Consider the following 10871-nt stretch of genomic DNA (forward strand, 5'->3'; position numbering starts at 1 on the left):
CTTCTGGGTATCTTCCCAGAAGAATTAAAAACATCATACAGCAGCGATATACATGCAACTATGTTTATAACAGCACAATTTATCATAACTAAATCTTGGAAACAACCCAAATGCCCATCAACTGAGGAATGAATACAAAAGATGTGGTCTTTTTATAAAATGGAGTACTACTCTGCCATACAGAAGGATATACTTGGGACTTTTATAGGTAGGTGGATGCAAGTTGAGACCATACTCGTAAGTGTAATAAATCAGCATCACATGTGTGAACATCATATTGTCTCCCTGGTGTGAGACACTGAAAGAGTAAATAAGGTCTAAAATGTACAATAGATATTGTAAAATGGAAAGAAATTGCTAAAAAGGAAAAAAGAATGGGCATAGGGAAAAGGGGAAATTGGGGAAGGGAAAAGGGAAAAAAATGCAAGTTATATATTACTAGTGTCTCTTAGTTCATTAAAAAGGAAGGTTCATGCTAATGTTGATTAGAGAATTTTTTATACCCATATCTTGTACTCTGAGTATCTACTTTAAAGATAACAATATGCAATAACTGTTGCTATTCTATTATTTTGTTATGAAATTTTGTTTTACCTTTTTCCATTAAAAAACACATGCAATTATGCTAAATCAAGGTACACTTTTAGATACATTGGCCATGCTGAATTATAATAACATTTTTCTCATTTTTTTTCCACTATTATCTTTTAGTTTGCATTTTATTTATGTATTGAGTTTCTTACATAAGAGAAACCATATGCTCTTCAAATTTGTGTTTCTGATTTACCTCACTTAACACTGTGGTCTCAAGGTGCATCCATTAACCTACAAAGGACTCATGTTTATTCTTCTGTGTAGCATAGTACTCCATGGAGTATAAATACCACATTTTCTTTACCCATTCCTCTGTTGGTGGATGTATAGACTGCTTCTAGGATTTAGCTATCATGAATTGCGCTGCTATAAACATGGGTAGTCATGGATCACTCTGGTATGATGTATTAGTTCACATGAACCACCCCTGGGTTTTCCAGAATTCATTATCTGATTTCTTAAAGATGGTCATTCTTTCTGGAGTGAGATGGAATCTCAGTGTTGTTTTAATTTGTATTTCTCAAATCACCTGTGATGTTGAACATCTTTTCATATATTAATTGGCCATTTGTACTTCTTCATCTGAGAAGTGTTTCTTCATTTCAGAAGCCCCCTTTTTTTTAAAGAGCAGAATATGTTTATTGGGGGAAAGAAATCTTCTGTCCAAGAGAGAGATAGGAGGGGTCCTGAGTGGGTGGCCAAGGACCCTCCCTTTTCTAGGGATTTTTATAGAGAAAATCCATGAGATGAGGCAGGTCCATGGTGGGGAAAAAATGGGAAATTATGAAGTGGGCATCAGGTGGGACAAAATTATGGTCAACCAATAAGATTATGAGCATAATTGCTCAGGTAAAGTTGATTAAATCAGGGTCAAATGGAGAAGCAAGTCATGTAGCAAGCAGACATGAACACAGAACAGGGGCTTTTCCTGTAGAGGTCTAGACAGCAGCTCTTCCTGGTTTTCTCAAGGTGATCGATATCTATGTAGAACATCAATCCCCGATGTTTACCCTTAGGAAGTATGTGGGTGCATTTATTTTGTCTTTTGTCTTGAGGTCTGGCCCACAGTGGAGGTGCTTCTTTCCCCACAGCTGCAAGGTATCTTGTCTTCCGCACTGGTTCCTTTGAGGGTCTATCTGGCTGCCTGTAATATTTTTGTCTAATTTAGCTGTCTATAACATGCCCCCTTCTGAAGAAGTAACCTGAACTGCCATGACAGAGTAACAGGTGATGCCCGATCTGGCTTCTTCAGGCTGAAGGGGGTTGTAGTTGTTTATCAGCAGTCAGACACTCTCCAAGGAGTCCAGCTAAAGGCCCTCAATAGACACCAGGCATTTTCATCTTGAACAGGCATACAGCTTTAAGTCTGGAGGAGACAAATCCAAAGAAACAATTAAGTATGCATGGGCCAAATAATAAGATCAACAGGATAATTATGAATACAGTCAACAAAAATTTCCACCAAAAGGAGCCAGTAATGGCTTCCCATAAAGAGGAGAAAGGTAAGGTCCAGGGGATTTCAGAATCTGGCACATCATTGATTTGTCATCTAATATCTTGGACAGCTATGGAGATATTAGCAGAAAGATCAGGAGTGTATACATAACATTTAGTTTTTACAACTGCACAAGTATCTCTTGTGCCGCTGTTAGAATATTTAATGCCATCTGATTTTGGAGGACAGCTTGTCTAATTAATTGTATTTCTTTTTTTAGGAGAGAGAGACCAACTGCAGTATCATTTAAGGCCTATTGAGTGGTTAGTTAAGGCCTCAATATGTGTCATATAACCCTCTCTCTGGACAAGATCTGGTGGATCCTGATAAGAATCTAGCATACTTGTTATTGGTTTTATCTGTATGATGACTTGGGGTTTGGCATCCTCTAGGCAAGAACAAATTTTCTGAGAAACTAGAACATTTATAATTAAAGCATTAGCATTAGAGCTGGCAGGTAAGTTTATAAACTGTTTTTAAGGGACTGGAAATAGCAGTTGTAACCCACCAGCTCTTAGACCCCTTTACTGATAGAGTCTGACATTTTATCATAAGTCTCTCCAGTTTTAGTTATAATTACAGTCATGCCTCACTATATTGGGGTTCATTTATTGTGGCTTTACTGTATCACCTTTTTTTAAAAAAAATATCTAATTCTGTATCGCAGAGTTTTTGCTATATTGTGTGATTTTGCAGTATTTAGGTATTTATATAATATTTATGATTTTAACGATTTTTGACTAAAAAGTTTAAAACAATATAAAAATATTAAAAATGTTAATTCAAACATATTAAAAGAATATTAAATCAAAATAAAATACAGTATGTATTTCATCAGTGGATGAATACTGTACTATATACAGTGGAAATGCAGTACACCACTACCGCTTGCACAAGTTTGCCAACCTGAAATTGTACACTATTGGCTGATGGCATGGAAGGCGACCAACCACAGCACTGTGCTCTGTAACCTGGGTGTTGATTGGCTCAGTGAACGTAGCATTGGTCTGTTTGCTCTCCCACCCTGTGCCCATAGTTTCAGCATCTCTCCTTGTCCCCTTTTTCAGGAGAGTGCTTTTCAATAAATGGCACAAAGAAGTGTTCTGTCTGAAACTGGATTTATGGCAGTCGCGTATTTTTTCCTGTTTTCTGCCACACAAGAGGGTAGAGTTTGTGGTGCAGATCTCTCACCTACACTGGAGACAGTGGTGGTGGCTGAAAAGCTCAGCGGTGTGAGCTGAAAGCTGCAGAGGCCGGTGGCCGTCACAGGAGTGGTTCCCTCCAGCCAGGCTCTCTGGGAGCCTGGGAGTCTCTCTCCTGGGAGACTCGCCTCAGCCTGGATTTTTACAGCCTTCTCAAGAGTGCTGTGCACCTCCCAGAATTCCTCTTCTCCTCGGCAGTGAGGTCAGATCCCAGCACTCTATAATTCACCCCTGTCAAGGCCAACCGAGCTAGGCAGCTGAGCCTGGGGAGCCCCGCTCAGCCGGGAGACCGGTGGCTTTCTCCCAGGAACCGGCCTTGAAAGACTGGATTTGCCACTTTTAGGTTAGGTTACAAACCCATTTGCTAAAACCATACAGGCTAATTATGGCTGTGTTTTTCTAGAGAATTTTCAGTTCAAGAGAGCTGGTTTCGGACCAGCGTGTAAAGATCCCGCCTTACTTGCTTTTAGGGCCAGGGGGTGGGTGGGCGTGGGCACTCATACTTTTGTCTTTGAAAGACATGGGTTACAGAATAGCATTCTTTCCTGTTCAGTGTGGCGACTCCTATCCCCAACCCGCACACAGATCAGTTGTGGTAAAAGCGCCTCAAAAACCCTAAGCTTCCCGGAAGTTACTTCCCAGTTACCCCTTGCAAATCCAAGGCCTGGACAACTTGGTTAGACCTTGTCTCAAAATAAAATGTGCAGCTCAGAGTGTGTGTCTGGCAGGCACAAGGGCCTGTGTTCAGTTGCCAGTACTGGAGGAAAAAATCCTAATTTTCTTAAGATAGGATTGCAAAGTTCACACGGTAAAGATATCTTCCTCTTGTCTTGATTTCATGCCTAATTAATGGATGTCATGTGCGTTAACATTTGCATTCCTCCAGCCAAAGCAAACTATCTGACATAATTTAACAACCTTTCGGTTTTTTCAGTCAAGTTGAGACATTTCTCTGGAGGCCACAGTCTGACCAGTGCTTCTTACGCATCCCCCCTCTAAAGGGACAGGAATCGAAAAACTCTCCTTACTCATTTACCAACCAAGTTCTACAGCTGGGAAACAGCAGCTCATGGGCTAATTCTGAAGACTTCGTGCTTGAGACTTGGTAATGCTGCGTCTGCACCCTGCCTGTCATTGTCCTTGGGTGACCGACACACAGGACCTCAGCTGTGTCATGCCTTTCTCGTCATCCCTGACCTGATGTTCCCTGCACAACTGTGTTGTGACTGGATCAGAGAGAGTGGGCAACAGGAGACGAAGGAAGGAAGACCCTCCTTTCTGATGGCCACGAGCGAGGCTCCACCTCTTCTCCCTAAAGATACTGACAAATGGAAGCCAGCTCCAGCAGCTGTCTCTTAGCAAATACAGGCTTTACTGTTTCAAATTCTGGTTGGATAAAAACTTCTAAGAAGTTGTTTTAAAATTTGGAGAAGGAACATGTCAGAGAAAACTAAATAAGGAAGAAATTCCTTGGAGCTCATGGAATTACGTTTTGATATAAGTTTTTTAACATTCTTAAAACTCTTGCATCAGAAAGTTCCTTAGAAGGTCCTAGGTTTGATTATCAAAAACAAGAATGGGCCAGGCGTGGTGGCACATGCCTGCAATCCCAGCACTTGGGAGGCTGAGGCAGGAGGATCCTTGAGAGTTTAAAGCCAGCCTAAACTGCATAGTGAGACCTTGTTTCAAAAAGACCAAAAAAAAAAAGTGTATTGTGATTTAGTTTTCTTTTCCTCCTGCCCTTAACCCTTCGAGGTAATGCATAAATTAAATAACTTGATGCAACCATTCCACAATATATGCATGTATCAGAATATAACATGCACAAATTGTATGGATTATGTACATACATTCCACACTTGTCAATAAATACGCAGGGCTGAGGGTATGCAGCTCATTACAAAAAAAAAAAAAAAAAAACTAAAACAGAACAAAGAAGAAAACCTACTTCTGACATTTGAGAGGGGTAGAAATGTGAGCACTGCTGGGGTATTGATATTGGGAATTTTTAAGATATGATTTTTAAATTCCTTTGCTTTATAGACACTGAGACATTCCGAGTGAAATCATCTGACTCAGAACTGCTTCAGATGGGCGGGAAGAAGTGATAGAGCTAATGGTTATTGGTCTCGGGTGTGTGGGTATGAAACTCTCCACAATAAAAGTTTTTAAAAGTTAAAAAAGAAAACAATAAGAAAAATGAACAGAAACTGTCATTGGAATAAACACGTCACTTCCTGCCCTGCTGGGCCATTTTTACACCATAAATCCCAACAACTCAGTTGCATCCCCAGCAAAGCTCCATCCTGCTGTCCCAGAAAAAATGAGGCCCTGGAAAAGCCTGGAGCACTAGGCTGGGCCGGTTCCTTCTCAGGATTTAAATCCTTCACCCCAGACTCTCCGGGGAAGCAAGGGGAGGAGCTCAGGCCACAGGTTGAGGCTTAATCCCAGGACCAGAAGTGAGCTGGCCAGGGCCCAGGGTGGACAGCCCAAGCCTCAGTGCCCACCATGCCCTCCCTTGTATCCTCCACAGGGGGATCATAGAAGAGCCAGATGTAATCGCCCACTCAGGAGGCTGAGGCAGGAGCAGCCACACATTTGAGGCCAGCCTGGACTTCATAGCAAGACCCTGGGGGTGGGGGGTTCCAAATGGAAAAGTGTTTTTTGTAGCACAGCCAGAGGAAGAAATTAGGTTTCCTCTCAGAGATAACACAGAGAGAAATGGGGCAAACTTCCTGACCAGCAACTTTCCAACGTCGTTGCCTGTGTGGTGATGAGTAAAGGGGCAACGTGTGCCTAAAACACAAAATAAATGAGGAAGAAGAGCAGAGCTTCACTTCGGCCAACGCCTGGAGTCCTGAGTGGTCACCACACCCAAAGTGTAAGCGCACTGGCAAATATTTAAAACAGAGAACTTGGGCTTAAAGAGGAGTGTGGCTGCAAAGACACATTGCTGATGGGTGTGTAAATTCAGTAGCTCAGGACAGCAGCTTACTAGGATCAAAGCCACACAGATGCTTTGACCCAGAAATCCCTTCTAGCAATACAGCACCTCCACCTGGCATTGGCCTAGGCCTGTGATTCCAGCACATGAGACAGAAGGAACATGAGTTTGAGGACAGCCTGGACTACATAACAAGACACTTTCTTTAGGAGCAGAGCATCAAAAGCTGGTGTGGTTGGGCTCTCCTGTAATCCCAGCACTTGGGAGGCTGAGGCAGGAGGATTACCTCAAGTTCGAGGCCAGTCTGGGCTACATAGTGAGACCTACCTTAAGAAAGAAGTGGAAGAAGAACAGGAAGAGGAGGAGGAGGAAGAACAGAGCAGCAGAGCCACTTGGACCGTGCACTCTCCTGAGCGCAGTGGCAGCTGTTAAATGCTAGAGCCACTCCCTCACCCGCCCTGCCATGCCCTGCCCTGCCATGCCCTGACCTGCCCTACACGCCTCTGCTCCCTTGCACAGTTAAGAGTGCAGGATCAGCACGGTGTGTGCTTCCCTCCCTTCTGTTCTCTCTTGAACACGCACCTCTCTGGCTCCATCACTACTGCCCCCTCGAGAACGGAGGTGTCCTGTGGGGCCCCACCCTCGGGGTTGTAAGACTCCATGGCTGTGTCTTGGTTTGTATCGCATACGGCCTCAGTGATACCCAACACGACTGACCACACTGTCCTGCCCTGGACTTAAGGGCAGCACATTCTCTGGGCTTCCTTCTGGGCACAGTGCCCATGCTCCTCAGCCTCTTTATCTCTGCTCAAGCTATTTAATTACTAACCAGGCACAGCGGCACATATCTGTAACCTCAGCACTCTCGGAGGCTGAAGCAGAAAGATTGCAAGTTTGAGCCCTGCCTGGGCAATTTAGTGACTTACCGAGACTCTGTCTCAAAATTTTAAAAATAAATAAATAAGCAGGGCTGGGAAGGTGGCTCAGTGCCAAGGCCCTGGATTTAATCTTCGGTACCACAGAATAAAACAAAACAAAATATAAGTGCTAATGGGCTAAGGAGCCCTGTCTTAAGCCCCTCCTCTTCATCTGTATTCTCTCCTGCAGTAATTTTCGCTGAGCTGTGTTTTCAGTGTCAGCGATGGGGCAACTCTCCACCTCCATCCCTGAATACTGTGGAAAAATTCATTCGGACTATAATCCAAACGCGTCCTCGGCGGTCCTAGTTGATGTCCAGTGGGCACCTCCGACTCAGCGCTGCAGCTGGGCAGGGCTCACCGTGTCTCCTGAAGGTTGGAGTGCTGGCAGCAGGGCTCTCAGCATGGCAGTGTTGGGGTGCGGCACCTTTAAGAGGTGGGGCTCCGTGGACAGGATGAGGTCCTGGTGCTGTCCATGGAGAGGATTAGTGCAGTGCTCCGGAGACCAGGCTCAGAGCCCATGAGGGCAACTTAGCACAGGGCAAGGCGCCTGCCTGGACTCTGCTGTGCGTCTCCCTGTGCAAGTGCTTCTGTCACTCGGACACTGTCTAGTGTGGGCGTCACCACAGACTATTAAAGGGACTTCCTGACCTAGGACTGCTGGCCTGCAAAACTGTGGGCTAAAGAAAACTCTGTATGAAGTACCCAGCGGCAAGTATGTTGCTATAGTAACAGAAAACTAAGCTCCAGATGCCCTGGTACAAACAGCTCTCCGTCTCCAACCGCCAAACCTGCTCATTGTTCATCTTCTCACCACCAGCCATCAAGTGGAAACCAAGGTTCAACACCGGGTCTCCATGACACCTCTGATCTCGCTCCTTCCAGTCAGTTGATGTAAGTCCAAACAGAGCCTAAGCGAGTTGCCTGCACTCCACCTGCCATTGCCTGAATTCAAGCAACATCATCCCTCATTGGGTTACTCTGACTGGCCCTCCTTGCTCTCTCTTGCTCTTGGTAATCTGCATTGCATATGGCTTTCTTTTGGAGAGCTTTTTCTTTTTTTGAGACAGGGTCTCGCTTGCAATTCAGGCTGGCCTTGAACTCGCTATGTAGCTCAGACTGGCCTTAAACTCATAGCGATCCTCCTGCCTCAGCCCTGCCCCCCCCCAGAGTGTTGGGATTACAGGTGCCCACTGCCAGTGGCTTTTGGATGGCAAACAGTACAACTGCATAGCTCTTTACCTACCATGAAGTTCAAGCTCCTTACTCCCTTACAAACCCCCTCAGTCACCTGGCACCTGCCTGTGTCTCTAACCTCCTTACCCATACTCTCCTTTGCTTACTCCAGGGAAGCCTGGCTTAGGACCCTCCATAGCGACTTTCTTTCCTCTGCATTGCAATTTAAGTCAGGCCTCCTTGGAAACGCACCCTTATCCCCCAGCACAGAACACTCTGCAAAAGCTATTGGATATTTTTCTGGCTTTCTATCTTTCTGAAATCAGAAATTAAACTCCATGAGATCAGGTTTCAGTCTGTTTCTTTCTCCACAATATCCCTCCGTGTCTAGAACATGACTTGGCACATAGGACATGCTGGAATGAACAATATTCAGTCAATTATTGTTTGTATAGGATAAACCAGACTCCATGAAATATAGCACATGCATACAATGGTGTTATGGTTTATCTCTAGATGTCCCCCCAAAGCCTTATGCACTTGTAGGTGGGGCTTTTGGGAGGTGGCTGAATCATGGATGTGTGACACTGGATTATGGAAGTGTGATAACCAAATTAGTCCACTGGTTGAATTAACTAGTTCTGGATGTGGGTAATGAGAAAGACCACCTCAGTCGTGGGTGATACCAACCAATAGGCTTGTAGGCTGGATGGAATAAAAAAGGAAAGGGAAGCTTGCTGCTGGCTGCCTTTTGCCTGCCCTGCCATGGAGTGTTTCTCCTCGGCCATGACCCTCTGCCATGCCACCCTGCCTTGGAGCCAGCCAACCATGGCCTGAAAACTCTACAAACTGTGAGCTAAAATATATCTTTCCTCTTTAACTTGTGGTTGTGGGGTATTGTGTCCCAATAATGAGGAAATAAGTAAGACAAATGGATATAGCTATTTTAAATAATAAGGTTTGGCAAGCATGGTGTAATCCCATTATTCTGGAAGGCTGAGGCAGAAAGATTGCAAGTTTGAGCCCACTCTGGGCAATTTAGTGACTTAGCAAGAATCTTTTCCCAAAAAAAAAAAAAAATGGCTGGAGATGTAGCCATTGTGAAGGCCCTGGGTTCAACCCCCAGTACAATCAATCAATCAACCAACCACAGGAGATTAATCAGTAAATGCTGATACAGTAATAATGCCCAAGATGTGTTCATAGATACAGTGTGTAGCTGGCCTCGAACATGGCTCCAGTGAGCCTCTCTTCTGGCTATCTGTGCCCTTGTGTGGCCCACTCCCAAACTAAAGCAGGGGCGGGGCTGGTCTACATGACCAATGGAGCATGGTGGAGGTCAGTCAATGTGTGACCTCAACACCAGGCACATAGCTTGCCCATTTACCCAGGTCCCTTGTCCTGGCAGAAGCCAGCCTTCACTTCTGAGCAGCCCTCTGAGAGGCCCCCAGGCAGAGAAACTGAGGCCCACTGCCAATCCCCAGCACTCGGCAGCCCATGTTTGGGCCACCTTGGCCCTGGGGCCTCCGTCACCTCAGGAGAGCTGCTAACCTGCTCCTGAGTCCGTGACCACACAAGCCATGCTCGTAAATGTTTAATATGAGTTAAGCCTCTACATTCTGAGGTAATTTATAGATAAATTACATAACTAGTTAGTACATAGTTTAACTCTTCTCTTCTGTTGAGAAAACATAGGTGCACGTGCGTAGGACACATCTCAGTGACATGGGGCTCACTGGCCTCTCATATGGGCACAAAGGGGGAGCTGGATTCATTTTTCACAGTACAGTGTGTTCTTATGGTCTCAAGATTTTTTTTACGTGCACCTTTTATTTCTTTCAGTTTTCTTGCAGGGGTAAGCAATTCAGGACGAGGAGGGTAGCTCAGGGCAGAGCACTTGCCTCATATGCAAAAGCTCCAGGCTCAAAGCCTCAGTACTGAAAAAAGTGCAAGAAAGCACAGCTAGAGAGGTAACCACACCAGCGACCCTTGTGAACCCTCATCTTCTGTCCCTTTTTTCACTTGTGCCACTCTCAAGACCTAGCTTAGGAAATGGGCAATGCTTTAAAGACTGCGGGGAGCCCAAACACTACAGCGGGGGTGGCGAACCTTTTAGACCGCTCGGGGATAACTAACAGCCCACTGCAGCACGCATGCCATAGGTTCGCCACCTCTGTACTAGGGGGTTGGGCTCTGCTGTTTTTATCATCGGTGTGCTTCACTGAGATCAGCCCCACAAGGAGACGCTGCTCAGGCAGGAACTGATTCCATTACTGGATTTAATGATGAGGTGATGTAGCAAAGAATGTCGTGGGGTGCACGGAGGAGCCGCTCCCAGGCCGCTGGGAGCTGCTGGTTTGTTGGAGTTGCCTGCAGGCTCGGGCGGTTTCTGCAGGAAGGGGCGGCAGGAAGCTCTGGACCACGCCTCATCTCTCCCTTGTGAGCAGAGGTGGGAGGGGCCTGGTGCTAGGCGGGGCTGACCTGAACAGAAAAGAGCAGCTCAGACCCAAACTCCCCCAAAGGCATTTCCTGGGCGTGGTCCG

General features: G+C 45.4%; 1 long non-coding RNA gene across 1 annotated transcript in view; it reads left to right on the forward strand.

Annotated features, from left to right (window-relative positions):
* The first annotated feature begins 7540 nt into the window (after positions 1 to 7540).
* LOC106148653 overlaps positions 7541 to 10871 on the forward strand; it is a 22900-nt gene continuing 19569 nt past the window's right edge. The window contains exon 1 of the long non-coding RNA XR_001234303.1: positions 7541 to 8046. This is a non-coding gene — a long non-coding RNA (uncharacterized LOC106148653). The remainder of the gene's footprint in view (positions 8047 to 10871) is intronic.

The sequence above is a fragment of the Chinchilla lanigera genome, unplaced genomic scaffold (assembly GCF_000276665.1).
Source record: "Chinchilla lanigera isolate Chin_1 unplaced genomic scaffold, ChiLan1.0 scaffold00024, whole genome shotgun sequence".
Taxonomy (NCBI): domain Eukaryota; kingdom Metazoa; phylum Chordata; class Mammalia; order Rodentia; family Chinchillidae; genus Chinchilla; species Chinchilla lanigera.